Source organism: Stegodyphus dumicola, chromosome 11 (assembly GCF_044657685.1).
Source record: "Stegodyphus dumicola isolate Sdum_Otavi_A_Nest chromosome 11, ASM4465768v1".
In the NCBI taxonomy this organism is placed as follows: Eukaryota; Metazoa; Arthropoda; class Arachnida; order Araneae; family Eresidae; genus Stegodyphus; species Stegodyphus dumicola.
Window position 1 is genome coordinate 56,613,363 of NC_140778.1, and position 13,405 is coordinate 56,626,767.

The following is a 13,405-nucleotide window of genomic DNA, read 5'->3' on the forward strand; positions in this document are numbered from 1 at the left end:
TTCGTGGAGGACTTTCTAAGGGAAACTGGCTCATATACACGTTATACATGGGGAAAACCACGAAAACACCCATGCAGCTAGCCCGTTCGCTGGATTCGAACCTCGGACCGAACTACCACTGTTCAGCGACTTTACCGCTCGGCCGCTGGTGGGGCCTCTCTATACGAATAAGCATATTGCATGAATATTGTGTATAAATATTGTAGTATATTTAGCATCTTGTATAAATAAGGCAATGTATAATAATGTAATATAATACAATAACGTAATATATGTTTCTCACTCTGTAAGTACCAAATAATGTATGCACACCTATGCACCCCTGAATTTAATATAACAGCGTAACTGTGCATGTATTAGCATTCCATATGAATGACGCAATAGTAAGTATTAAATAATATAACTTCGCACGCATAACTGTGCTCTTTTGAATATAGTATAACTGCGTTACTGTGCACATATAATTATACTGAATATGTGAACATGCATATCTGCGTATCTTTGCAAAATGTATGAATAATGTATTGTATAATATAGCATTCAGTACGAATAAGTATTCTGCATGAATAAGGTAATGTATTCAGTGTACTTTATGAATAATGTACTGTATAATTAAGCAGATTGTAAGTACAATGTAATGTTACTCCGCATGTATAACTGTACCTTTCAATATTATATAACTGTATAATTGCGGTATTATATAACTGTATAATTACCATAACGGTGCATATATAACTGTATTATACCCTGCACATGCATAACTGTGTACACAATGCATGAATACTGTAATGCACAAGTAATGCAGAATTTAACTTCCTGTACGAATAACATCAATGTAAAAATCCTGTCAGTTCCTGTTAACATCAATGTAAATATCTACTACGCATGTATGACTAACGCATTGCGTTTTGTTCCGCATGTTAAACGTAATGTGCCTAGGTGCGTTCATGTTAAACATAGTGCGTTTTGATTCTCACGTGCTCTCGTGTGTTTTTTGTTTTCTTATATAAGTTTTATGTGTTTAATGTAATGTGTGTGTTTAACGTAATGTTTATATATGTTTTATGCTGTTTAATGTCGTATTGTGTGTACTTTGTATCGTGTACGCTTATGTTTTGTATATTGTCTGTTGAACTGTGTTTTCTCAATATCTATTTGTCATGTATTTCAAACGTGTATGCTTAAGCTGTATGTATGTCTAACCATTAAGATGCCAAATCGTATGTCTACCAAATTTCCATTGTACACATAAGACGCCCCTGTCTGGCCACGTGAACAAACTTATTTTGATATCTCAATAAACTCCCGGTGCGGGCATCTTGGGGCTCCAGGGAGTTGTTGCCTCTAAGTAGGGTAGGCATGGGATACATGCCTGTTTACCTCTGTTAAACATCAGGCGTCCCCGTCCTCCGTCACTTGTCACCTGCCTAAGGGGAGGGATATCTCCGTAGAGGACTTTCTACCGGCAATTGCCTCGTGTACACGTTACACATGGGGAAAACCACGGAGCACACATGCAGCCGGCCCGTTCGCGGGATTCGAACCTCGGACCGAACTAGGAATGTTCAGCGACTTTACCGCTCGGCCGCTGGGAGAGGCTATGTTCTTAATAAATGTTTAAATACTTACCATAATGATTAATTAAGACTATTAAAATTTCATTCTGTGCTAAAAACAGATTTGGAATTTTTATTACTTGTGATGTTAGTTTATGGTAGCTGATCCAACACGATGTTGCGTTGGACTAGCGATGTTGTGTTGGATTATGTTGTTTCACAAATATTTATTCCTTTCTGACAAATATTTATGATTTTTCACAGATATTTATCCCCTTCTCACAAATATTTATCCCTTTTTAACAAATATTTATCCTTTTTTCACAAATATTTATCCCCTTTTTTCACAAATACTTATCCCTTTTTCACAAATATTTATTCTTGTTTCACAAATATTTATCCCTTTTTCACGAATATTTATTTCTTTCTCACAAATATTTATCTTTTTTCACAAATATTTATCCCTTTTTCACAAATGTTTATCCTTTTCTCACAAATATTTATTTTCTTTTCACAAATATTTATCTCTTTTTCACAAATATTTATCCTTTTTTTCACAAATATTTATCCCCTTTTTCACAAATATTTATCCCTTTCTCACAAATATTTATCTCGTTTTCACAAATATTTATTCCTTTCTCACAAATATTTATCCTTTTTTCACAAATATATATCCCTTTTCACAAATATTTATCCTTTTTTTACAAATATTTATGGCTTTTTCACAAATATTTATTCCTTTCTGACAAATATTTATCCTTTTTCCCAAATATTTATTTTGAAAAGGGATCTTTTCACAAAGATTTATCCCTTTCTCACAAAGATTTATTACTTTTTCAGAAATATTTATCCCTTTTTCACAAATGTTTATCCTTTTCTCACAAATATTTATTTTCTTTTCACAAATATTTATCCCTTTTTCACAAATTTTTATCCCTTTCTCACAAATATTTATCCCCTTTTTCACAAATATTTATCCCTTTCTCACAAATATTTATCTCTTTTTCACAAATATTTATTCCTTTCTCACAAATATATATCCTTTTTTCACAAATATATATCCCTTTTCACAAATATTTATCCCTTTTTTTACAAATATTTATGGCTTTTTCACAAATATTTATTCCTTTCTGACAAATATTTATCCTTTTTCCCAAATATTTATTTTGAAAAGGGATCTTTTCACAAAGATTTATCCCTTTCTCACAAAGATTTATTACTTTTTCAGAAATATTTATTCCTTTCTTACAAATATTTATCCTTTTTTCACAAATATTTATCACTTCTTCACAAATATTTATCCTTTTTTCACAAATATTTATACCCTTTTTCACAAATATTTATCCCTTTTCACAAATATTTATCCCTTTTTCAAAAATATTTATCTCTTTCGATACTACTGCAGGCCATTGGCGGTGGTCACGAAACATTGTCTGGGTATTACCGCCGTCCAGTGAAATCGGTCACGAAACATTCTTTGGCTGCGACTGCAGCGCCACCTAAAATAAGGATTCACAGAAAGTTATGTGGGTATGATTACTCTCTATAAAAGCAATCTAAGGGGGGGGAGTTCTCAGCACAGATTTAGTGGATGAGTGGTGGTAGAGTGAACTTCACATTTTCGAATCCCATCTTCAAGTGTTCTGTACCCAAAACCGGCACAAAGTTCCAACCATGCATATCATGGTGCTATGTGTATAAGTGAACCGCACATGGTTTTCAACGAACACATAAATTTTCAACTCTACACACTGATTTGTATTTCTCAGCGTCACCTTCAGTTATCAGACAGACTATATATAAGTGACTTGTAAGCGAGCCGTAAATAAGTGAATAACACAAGTGACTACAATAAATGTAAAGAGCAAATCTTACACAAAACTCTGCAAATATGTGAACAGCACATATGATGTACATTAATATACTCAGTTGATGTTATTCGGTATAAATGCATCTAAATTACTTCATATATCCATGCTACCACCGATTTCTAGAGTAAACAATCTCTATAAACTCAGAATCTCAATGCATGCAAGTTGCTAAAATCCTCATTGTACCACTTACTCAAAGTCTGGACAGGGTCTCTTTAATAACCACAGATCACAAATGCCCATCATTCGAAGTAACTTTATAAATTCTGCTACGAATTTTAATACTCTGTAGAGATTTTTTGTTTGGACCTAGCGACAATAAAATGCTACAATGATCACGCAACACTAGTTGACTATAAAACCAGCGATTATGAAGAAGATATAACGCCTTTAACTTAGAGTGAGGGAGTGAGATTTTTGGCGCAAAACCAAAGATGATTATAATGCGCCAGATACAAGGTAGGATGATCTAATTTGATGACGATTTATTAATAAATAAAAAAGGACAGACAAATGTACCAAATACAGCGGATGAAGTCATATAAAAAACCATGTAAAAGCACACATTAAAATACAATGCACAATCTTCAGAACAGATTACATTAAGTAATAAAAGTCAGTCTCATTTAAATAATAAAATAAATTACAACTGACCTCTCTTCGGATTAAACGGTCGAGAGGTAAGTCACAGCTATTAAAATATTTCTGACGAAAGCTATTAAAACATGCACACTGAATTAAAATATGGCGGACTGATAAGCGATAAGCGCCGGAGGAACAGGGCACTGTCCCTTTACCACAACATATGTCTCGAAAAGGGATGAGGCAACGGGACAGTTCAACAGCACATTTCGCTGTGATATCTGCCAGCTCATTCCCTTTTATTCCCACATGCTCGGGAACTCAGCAGTACAGGATTTCATATCCACGACTCGCTACGTTTATATGAATCTTCAGAACATCCACTATTTCAGTATTTTGAGTGTTTGAAAAGCTTCTAATGATTTCAGCGCACTATAGGAGTCCGTATATACTATGAACTTTTTGTGCAGAGCTTTGAGATGTAAAAAAGACTATAATATATTGCAGTTAGTTCAGATGTTAAGACAAAGAAAGCATGGTGCAAGCGTCTGCCCTCTATGTGGTCTTCAATTACAAATGCCATCCCGACGTGATCATTAGACTTGGATGCATCTGTATATACTAGAATATAACTGCTATATTTATGCCTGGGCTCAGCAAAGAGTGGTCTGTAAACGATGTCGATAGTGCTTCCCTTCACGTGATGGTTGAAAACATCAAGAAGCTGGATCCGTGCTATTTCCCAAGGTGGGATTTCTAAATTCTGCACTGTTTGGGGACATAGATCGGAGAGGGAGAGTTCCTCAGTGATAGGGCGAGCTCTTAAAGGAAAGGTAGGCACACAGGATGGACGTGTTTCAAATAAAGTGCTACACACATTATCAAATAAGCACAGATTATTAGGATGTTCAGGTTGCTATAATATATTAAAATACTGCAAAAGTGACAACTGCTCACGCCTCAGATAAAGTGATGGTTCGTTAGAGTCAACATACAGGATCTGGACAGGAGATGTCCTGAAAGCTCCAGAACAAATTCGCACAGCTTGATGGTGAACAGGATCTAGTTTTATCAATACTGATGACCGAGCGGATCCATAAACAACTGAGCCATAGTCCAGTCTAGAGCGGACAAGCGCTCTGTAAATGCGAAGCATACAGCAACGCTCTGCACTCCAGGAGGTATTCGCCAAGACTTTTAAAATATTTATTGTTTTAAACACTTTTTTAGGTTTAAAATATGAGAAAGGAAAGTCAATTTTCGGTCAAACGTCACTCCTAAAAATTTTACTTCAGGTGCAACAGGAATAATTGTACTATTCAGATATAATTCAGGCTCAGGATGGAGACCTCGCTTCCTACAAAAGTGCACGCACAAAGGTTTTTGTCTGGAAAATTTAAATCCCTGTTTGTCTGACCATTCTTGGATCTTATTCAGAGCGATCTGCAATCGCCTCTCTACGTATCTCATGTCTGCCCCTCGACAGCTAATCTGTAATCCCGAGATTATGGGAGGAAGTTCGTTTAATACACAGTTTATTTTTAAGCTAAACAGGATTACACTAAGCACACAGCCTTGAGGCATACCTCTTCTTGTTAAAAAACATTTGACAAAACAGAGCTAGTCCTTACTTAAAACGTTCTAGGGTTCAATAAATTCTAAATGAAAATTGGTAGGTTGCCGGGCAAGCCACTCTCGTGAAGATCCCGAAGTATACCGTATCTCCATGCCTTATCATAAGCTTTCTCAATGTCAAAGAATATTGAGACAAGGTGACTTCTTCTTACAAAAGCTTTTCGAATGGATATCTCTAAGAGGAGCATGTTTTCTACGGTAGTTCTCTCCTTTCGAAACCGCTTTGATAAAGCGATATAATATTATTCTTTTCCAAGAAGTAGACTAGGCGGCTGTTTACCATTTCTTCAAACAGCTTGCATACGCAACTCGTAAGGGCCAATTGGCCGATAGTTGGAGGGATTTCTTGGATCTTTCCCTGGCTTAACAATAGGAATCACAACAGCTCTCTTCCACGCACTGAGAAAAGTGCGCTCCTTCCACACCCTTTTGTAAAGATTGAGAAGGGCAGTCAGTGACTTATACGACAGATGCTTCAGCATTTCATAATACACATTATCCAGACCTGGACAAGACCTATGAGTCTGTAACAAAGCTCTCTTTAACTCTAGCACAGTAAAATATCTATTATAAGGCTTAAAGTTGGAAGAGTTGAAAGCGATGGAATTATTCTCAGAGCGCTGCCTGATAGAAAGAAATGCAGGTGAGTAATTTCTGCTGGAAGAAACGGCAGCAAATGTCTCACCAATTTCTTTCTATGGAGCTAATAACTCGGCCATCTTTGTCCAGAAAGGAAAGTTGAGTGGTCTTTATATATTCCGAATGCTTTACTTACTTTTTCCCAAACCCGTTTACTAGGCGTAGAGGATGTTATTGATGACACATATGAAATCCAGGAATCCCTCTGGCTCTGCCTTCTTACTTTTCGTGCATTTGCTTTGGCTCTTTTAAATGCTATGAGGTTTCGCTGAGTAGGAATCTACGAAAAATACCCCATGCTTTTTTCTGTTTTTCAGTCCTTCATGACAGTCACGATTCCACCATGGTTTCGTACATTTTAGTATTTTTCCTGATGTTCTAGGAATGGAAAGCATAGCTGCCTCAATAATAGTATTAGTAACAGCTTCAACAGCGTCATCGATATACACATCTTCTACCATGTTCTATGGGAGCTCTGCAGTGGAAGAGAAGAGTTCCAAGTCTGCCCTATCGAGTATGAACCAAGGGGATCTCGACATAGGATTTGCTCCTCTTCGTGCAAGAGGTATAAAAATGGAATAGTGATCGCTGTTGTAAAGATCATTTCCCACAATAAAAGGGCAAGCAACATAAATGGTGAACAGATGGCAAGGTCGAGAGCGTGGAATGCCCTTGAAGGTTCATGGAAGTAAGTATCTTGCCCATTATTCAGGAGACAAAGGCTATGATCTTCAATCATCTGCTCAATTTGTCTTCCTCGGCAATTTGTATCTTTACTACCCCAGAGCGTACAATGGCCGTTAAAATCTCCTATTATGATAAATGGCTCAGGCAGCTGCTCTATAAGACCATTTAAATCTTGCTGATCGATGTGCTCATTTGGAGGCAAATACAGAGAAACGAGTGAAACAACAATATCAAAGTTTGAGAAGCGACAACTTGGAGGGATGTCGTCAAAGGAAAGGAACTTGATGGATAGTCCAGTGAGGTGAGGAGACCTACACCTCCACTGGCACATTCACCTGCAAGGTGATCCTTTCTGACGAAAGAAAACCTCCGAAGTTTTGCCTATTGTTCTTGTTTCAGATTTGTTTCCTGTATTGCGAAGCATACAGGATGATAAGCATTGATTATAGCTTTGATGTCGAGCAAATTTCGGTGGAAACCGCGACAGTTCCATGAAACGAGGGTGGCCATTATGAATGGTTTTTGTTTTTCCTGTGCTGCTTTTTAGTTTTTCGTGGAAGTAAATGCCTTGGAACTTCTAGATCCTGTTCAACTTCCATACTATCTGAATCAACAGATATCATCCCATCAAAAGAGCTATTGCTGGAGCTTCTGCTTTTATTTATTATTTTCTGAGTCACATTTTTAGGTTTGCCTTGAATTACTGTTTCTTTTCTTTTTGTACCATATGCGTTGCATTTTCTTTTTTCTTGTTGCTTGTAATCTGTTGAGTTTTTGGTGGAGTCTGCATACCAACTGAAGTTTGGGTGGCAACTGTATGAGATGTTTTAAGAGCATTGGCGTAAGATGTATTTGGTCTGACTTGTGTGCTTTGGGCTAATCTTCTGGCTGCAGCATATGTGATGTTCCTAGTTACTTTTGCAGTCCGCACTTCTTTTTCGGATTTCCATTTTAGGCATAAGCGAGAGAATGCTGGGTGTTCACACTTACAATTCATACACAAATATGCACCGGTACAGTTATCACAATCGCGACCAATCTGTGAGCATCGGGCGCATGTGAGGCTGCCACGACAAGACGTCTTGGTTTGGAATATTAGGTCTTACAGGACAATTTAGGTATTCGGCCTTAATATTCTTAGGCAGATCAGGCGTGTTGAAGGTAAGGATCATGTATTTCATATCGATCAACTTACCTTCTTTATGCATCTTGATCTGCTTTGCACCACAGACATTTTGGCTAGATAGCTCGGATGCGATCTCTTTTCGGGAACACACAGAAGGTCGATTTCCAAGATTACACAACTATAGTAATTAAAGGTCTTATGTGCTGTCACAGTGACATTCGCTTGCCCAAGTTTGGTTACTTGAAGTAAAGAAGCAGATTGGGTGGCTAAATTTGTATCCACAAGCAAGTCTCCAGAGCGGAGACGCTTTATATTTCTGGGCTTACCAGTACAAGAATGAATGCACTTATTTATCACAAAAGGTGACATCTTTTGCAGCTCGCCAGAAGGACTAGAGGTAACAAGGAAATGGGGACTATTGTTAGGATTATTTGCATTTCATCTCTACGTACGTTTTTAGCAGCAGATTTTTCAGAACTAGTGCTTTGACGGACTTGACTAACTTCGAAGTCTTTAATTAGATAAATGTGAGAGTTTGCCATATTGAAGAAAGGAAAGATTCGGGTCCGACGGCCCCTCCCACCACTAAACCCAACAACGGAACACAGATTCCTGTGTTAGGGTTAGCCAGACCTATACGCAAACTGAAGCCCCACAGTCGGCTTTCCCAAAAGCAGATAGTTCCGAGAGCTTATCCCCAAGCCACTGACAGAAGGACTAGTGACCAGCCGATTGACATCCGTGAGGACGACTAAGGTGCCTCCCGTTTAGCTGAATCAGAGGTCAAAGCAGTGTGTTGGGGACAGTACCTCAACTACCAGGACCCTCCTTTCCAGCGACACGGATCTCTATGCACGGCAAACACGTGGGCAGTTTTCTCGCCACTCGAAAACTAGAGACAAGAGCTGTTCCAGTTTCTCGTGACGAGCGACAAACTCCGAAGACGGAAACCACAAGGGAGAAGGGAAGGGAAAGAGTTCCAGCCAAGAGGAGAGGAGACGGAAAAGAGGATACATCACAGGGGCTCCACGATCGTGACACCCGTCTCACCAAGAAAATGATACCCTGAAGGGCTAGGGTACCTCGGGATAGCCACACCCATACTCACAAGAGTGAGTTCCTGAGGGGCCTTTAACTTAGAAGAAGTTAAATGAATTGTTGAAAAAGTTACAGGAACTGCTTCATTTAGCAGTGGAGATAGCTGCGTATTTAAGAAGAAAGAGGACACATTATTTTTCCACAGACAAAATTTTCCCATTCCTTGTAAGAAACTTAAAAAAGTTTCTATAATATATAATACAGAAGCTTTATTTATTGCGTATAGAATTGTGTGTTCTTCTTTAACACGCTCATTTATTCAGACATTTTGTACCAATTTTATATATTTTTCATGCAAATAACAGAATTATTTCTGTGCACATATTAACCGGTTTTTATCTTGATATAATTCATTTACTTTGTTTTTACACTTGAGACTACTTTATACACAGTCAGGCCAGCTTCCCCCAACCATGGATAATCCCACCTCCCGGCAAAGTTCTCCTGTTAAGATCTTGCTCTGGAACGCGCAGAACGTTACCTCCAAGATACCGGAACTTCATGAATTTATCCAGCAAAATGACGTAGACATCTGCTTAATTACAGAAACCCATGCTAACCCTTCGCACTCCTTAAGGATAGCCAATTATTTCAGCTACCGTAGTGACAGACTCCACCATCGTGGTGGCGAAGTGCTCATTTATGTTAAAAAGAAATTTGATTCATATCTGAAAAGTGCAGAAAATTGTGATGGAATGGAAAGTGTTAAAGTGATGGTGAATCTACCCAACATTGGGGATGTTTTTTTCTGTGCGGTGTATAACCGCCCTGGGAACAAGCTCAGTGCTGAAATTCTGGATAGACTTATTAACTCAGACTCCCCCACCTTTCTAGGTGGCAATTTAAACGCCAAGCATCTCGACTGGGGATGCCGCAACTCGAATTATAATGGACGCATAGTGCATGATTTTGTGTGTAATTACCCTGTCTTTCTGCATGTGCCGTATGAGCCTACCTATAGGCCAAATATACTCAACCATCGGCCTGACATTCTGGATATTTTTATTACGACGTTCAATATTCCTATGGCTATTACGGTAACATGTGACATGTCTTCTGATCATGTACCTGTGCTTGCTTACCTTGGAGTGGAAAATGCTAAGAACCTACCGCCAATTAAGCATACTGATTGGAATCTTTATCATAATACTTTGATGACCACTCATTTTAATTGTGACTCGTTACAAAGCACTTCGGATATTGAACGTGCTATAACAGACTTTACTTCGTACCTGCATTCTGCTAAGTCCCTAGCTACGACTGAGGTTGACCGTGTCAGACATGAGCACACGCTTCCTGCCAATATTCGCGAAATAATCTGCTCTCGAAATCATCTCCGAAAGGAATTTAATCTCACCTGGGATCCTGCTATCAAAACTCAAATTAACAGGCTTAATAGGAAAATCAAGCAAAAGATTCAGGACCATCGTTCTAGCTTATGGCAGGATAAGATGGAAAAGATCAACAACGAACCTGGCGCCATCTGGCGTCATACAAGGACACTAAAACGCCCCTGCTCTGCCAGAAAACCTCTTAAATGCGATAATGGATTTGCTTACTCCGATCAAGACAAAGCGGAACTTTTTGCGGAACACCTTTCTAAACAGTTCATTCCAAATTCCTTCCCCTCAGATCATAGTTCGGACATTCAAGTTCATTACCTTAACGATCAATGGCTGCACTCCCCTTCTACGGAACCATCTATCAAACTAACCACGCCGCACGAAGTGCAGAACATTATTAAGGGGCTTAAATTAAAGAAAGCTCCAGGAAAGGACAAGATCACGAACCAGATGCTGAAAAACATGCCTTTTAAGACCGTATGCAAATTAACAGGCATTCTCAATGCATGATTGTATCAAAATTATTTTCCGCTTTTCTGGAAGCAAGCAAGCATCCTGATGATTCCTAAGCCAGGGAAAACACAGGATTACCCGGCAAACTTTAGACCCATCAGCCTTCTGTCCTCCATAAGCAAGATTCTGGAACGCATTATTTATCTCAGAATGCAAGAAAACTTGGACTTTCTCGTTGATCACCAGCACGGTTTCCGGAAAGGACTTTCGACCACAACGCAGTTAGTCAGGCTCACGGAGTTCATCGGCGCGGCTATGCACAACAGAATGAGTGTTGCTATCCTGATGCTAAACGTGGCAAAGGCTTTTGACCGCGTCTGGCATCCAGGGCTAATCTATAAGCTAATTCATCTCGGTTTCCCCAGAAATCTGATACTCATTATCAAGTCCTTCCTTGAAAATAGAACTTGCACCGTTGGAGTTGGAAATGCAACTTCATGTGTCAAAAATATTTACGCAGGTATTCCTCAAGGGTCAATTTTAGGCCCTCTTTTTTACATCATCTATATCAACGATTTCCCTTGCTTTTCCGAGGATACAAATGTTCTCGCAGCCAGCTACGCTGATGTTACAGCGATAGCCACCAAGTCTCTAAACCCAGAGTATGCCTTGTAAAGAATTCAGGCGAAAATCCCTGCTATTGAGGGGTGGTGCAGTCGCTGGAAAACGTGCATTCAGCCAGAAAAGTCCAAGATTCTACTCATTCGAAATCGCAGACAGAGGAAACGGGTCAGAACTGAGGTTAAACGTTTTGGCAAAATCATCCCTACAGTTGATAAAGCTAATTACCTGGGAGTTACCCTTAACAAGAACTACAATTGGAAGGATCATATGCTTAGAGTAAGCGGAAAAGCACACGGGATCATTTTCAGGCTTTTTCCTCTCCTAAAGAATGAAAACCTCACCCTCAGACTGAAAAAGAGGATTTATGAAACTGTCATCCGACCCATTCTCACGTATGCTTCCCCAGCCTGGGCAAACTACAAAGCAAACGAAATTAGCAAACTCCAAGTGCTTCAAAATAAGGTGCTAAGAATCATCACAAAAGCTCCTTACTATGTTCGGAATAGGACTCTCCACTCCGACTTGAAAATAGATACTATTCAGGACTACCTCAGCAGAATAAACAACAACTTTTTTAATAATATTATCAATGTGAATCCCGCTAATTTCACGGACATTCTTATCTACGAAATCCTGGCTGAAGACAAAAACCTCCGCCCATTTGCCGCCCAACTCTTGAGTTCAGAATTCTAAGTTCCAGTTTTCTGGTTTTCAAGCAGCATCAATCGGGGTCAGTTTCTGGGAGGGTGACCTCCCACGTGACTGGCTCCGACGAATGAACAGTTAGTATTCGGGCTATCCTACACAGGTCATCCGAAATTTCTTTCTCCGGCCCCTGCTTGGCAGATTCCATCCAAGATGTAGCAGTACAGGAGCAAAGTGCTTCTTTTTCTCTCTCCAGCACACTTCTACCTCCACGATAGAAAATTTCTTTCAGGTTTCTACTCTGTCAGGCCCCACATGGGATCACATCAGGAACTGGCAAGAGCAGGACTTTAATTTCCTGCTGAAAGCCAGTATAACCGCAAAGTTCCAAAGACTACTTTATCTTCTAGTTCACTATGTAATACCCAGCAGTGGCTGGGCGGTAAAATCGCTGAACACTGGTAGTTTGTTCTGGGGCTCAAGTACCGGCGAACGGGCTAGCTGCATGGGAGACTTCGGGGTTTTTCCCATGCTTAATGTGTGTATAAGGCAGTTTCCTTTAAGTCTTTGTTGAACCATCGCCCATCCAATGAGTAACAGTAACCACCACCATTTTTCTATTGAATGTCTTACTCACTCATGTGAGTAGTTTTCAAGAAGTAACGTTTCTGAAGTTCCCTTATAGCTCACTAGATAGCAGTAAAGAAACATAAGCCAGTAGCTGATGCAACATTTCGTCATCGAGAAAATAGGTATCAGCCACCGAAGACATTACGACGATGTGCACTCTGCAGCACCAAGAAAAAGCCTGTAAGAACAGTGTGGGAATACAGCACATTCAAAGTTGCACTGTACTTGAAAAGAAAAACTGCTTCCATGAGTACCATAGAGACTTATTTGTAGGGATGTGTTCTGTGGGCGATGGTCATCGAAACTAACCACCAGAAGTGGTCATTTTTTTCACTCGTCTTGGAGAAAATATGCCTAATTGTCGCAAATAATTTCATTGTAATACTTGATATAGTAAATGAAACAAGAGTTTTACTGAAAAAGTTAATTGCCTTTTCCTGCCTCTCAAAGAGTCAAAGCGTCTTCCACGAAAGCATCTCTCCCCTCAGACAAAGAGCCCTCGAGAGCTTTGCTACA

General features: G+C 39.3%; 1 protein-coding gene across 7 annotated transcripts in view; it reads right to left on the reverse strand.

Annotated features, from left to right (window-relative positions):
• The window catches only part of LOC118191531 (uncharacterized), a 187,992-nt gene that overhangs the window by 64,690 nt on the left and 109,897 nt on the right, over nt 1–13,405 (reverse strand). The window lies entirely within an intron of this gene.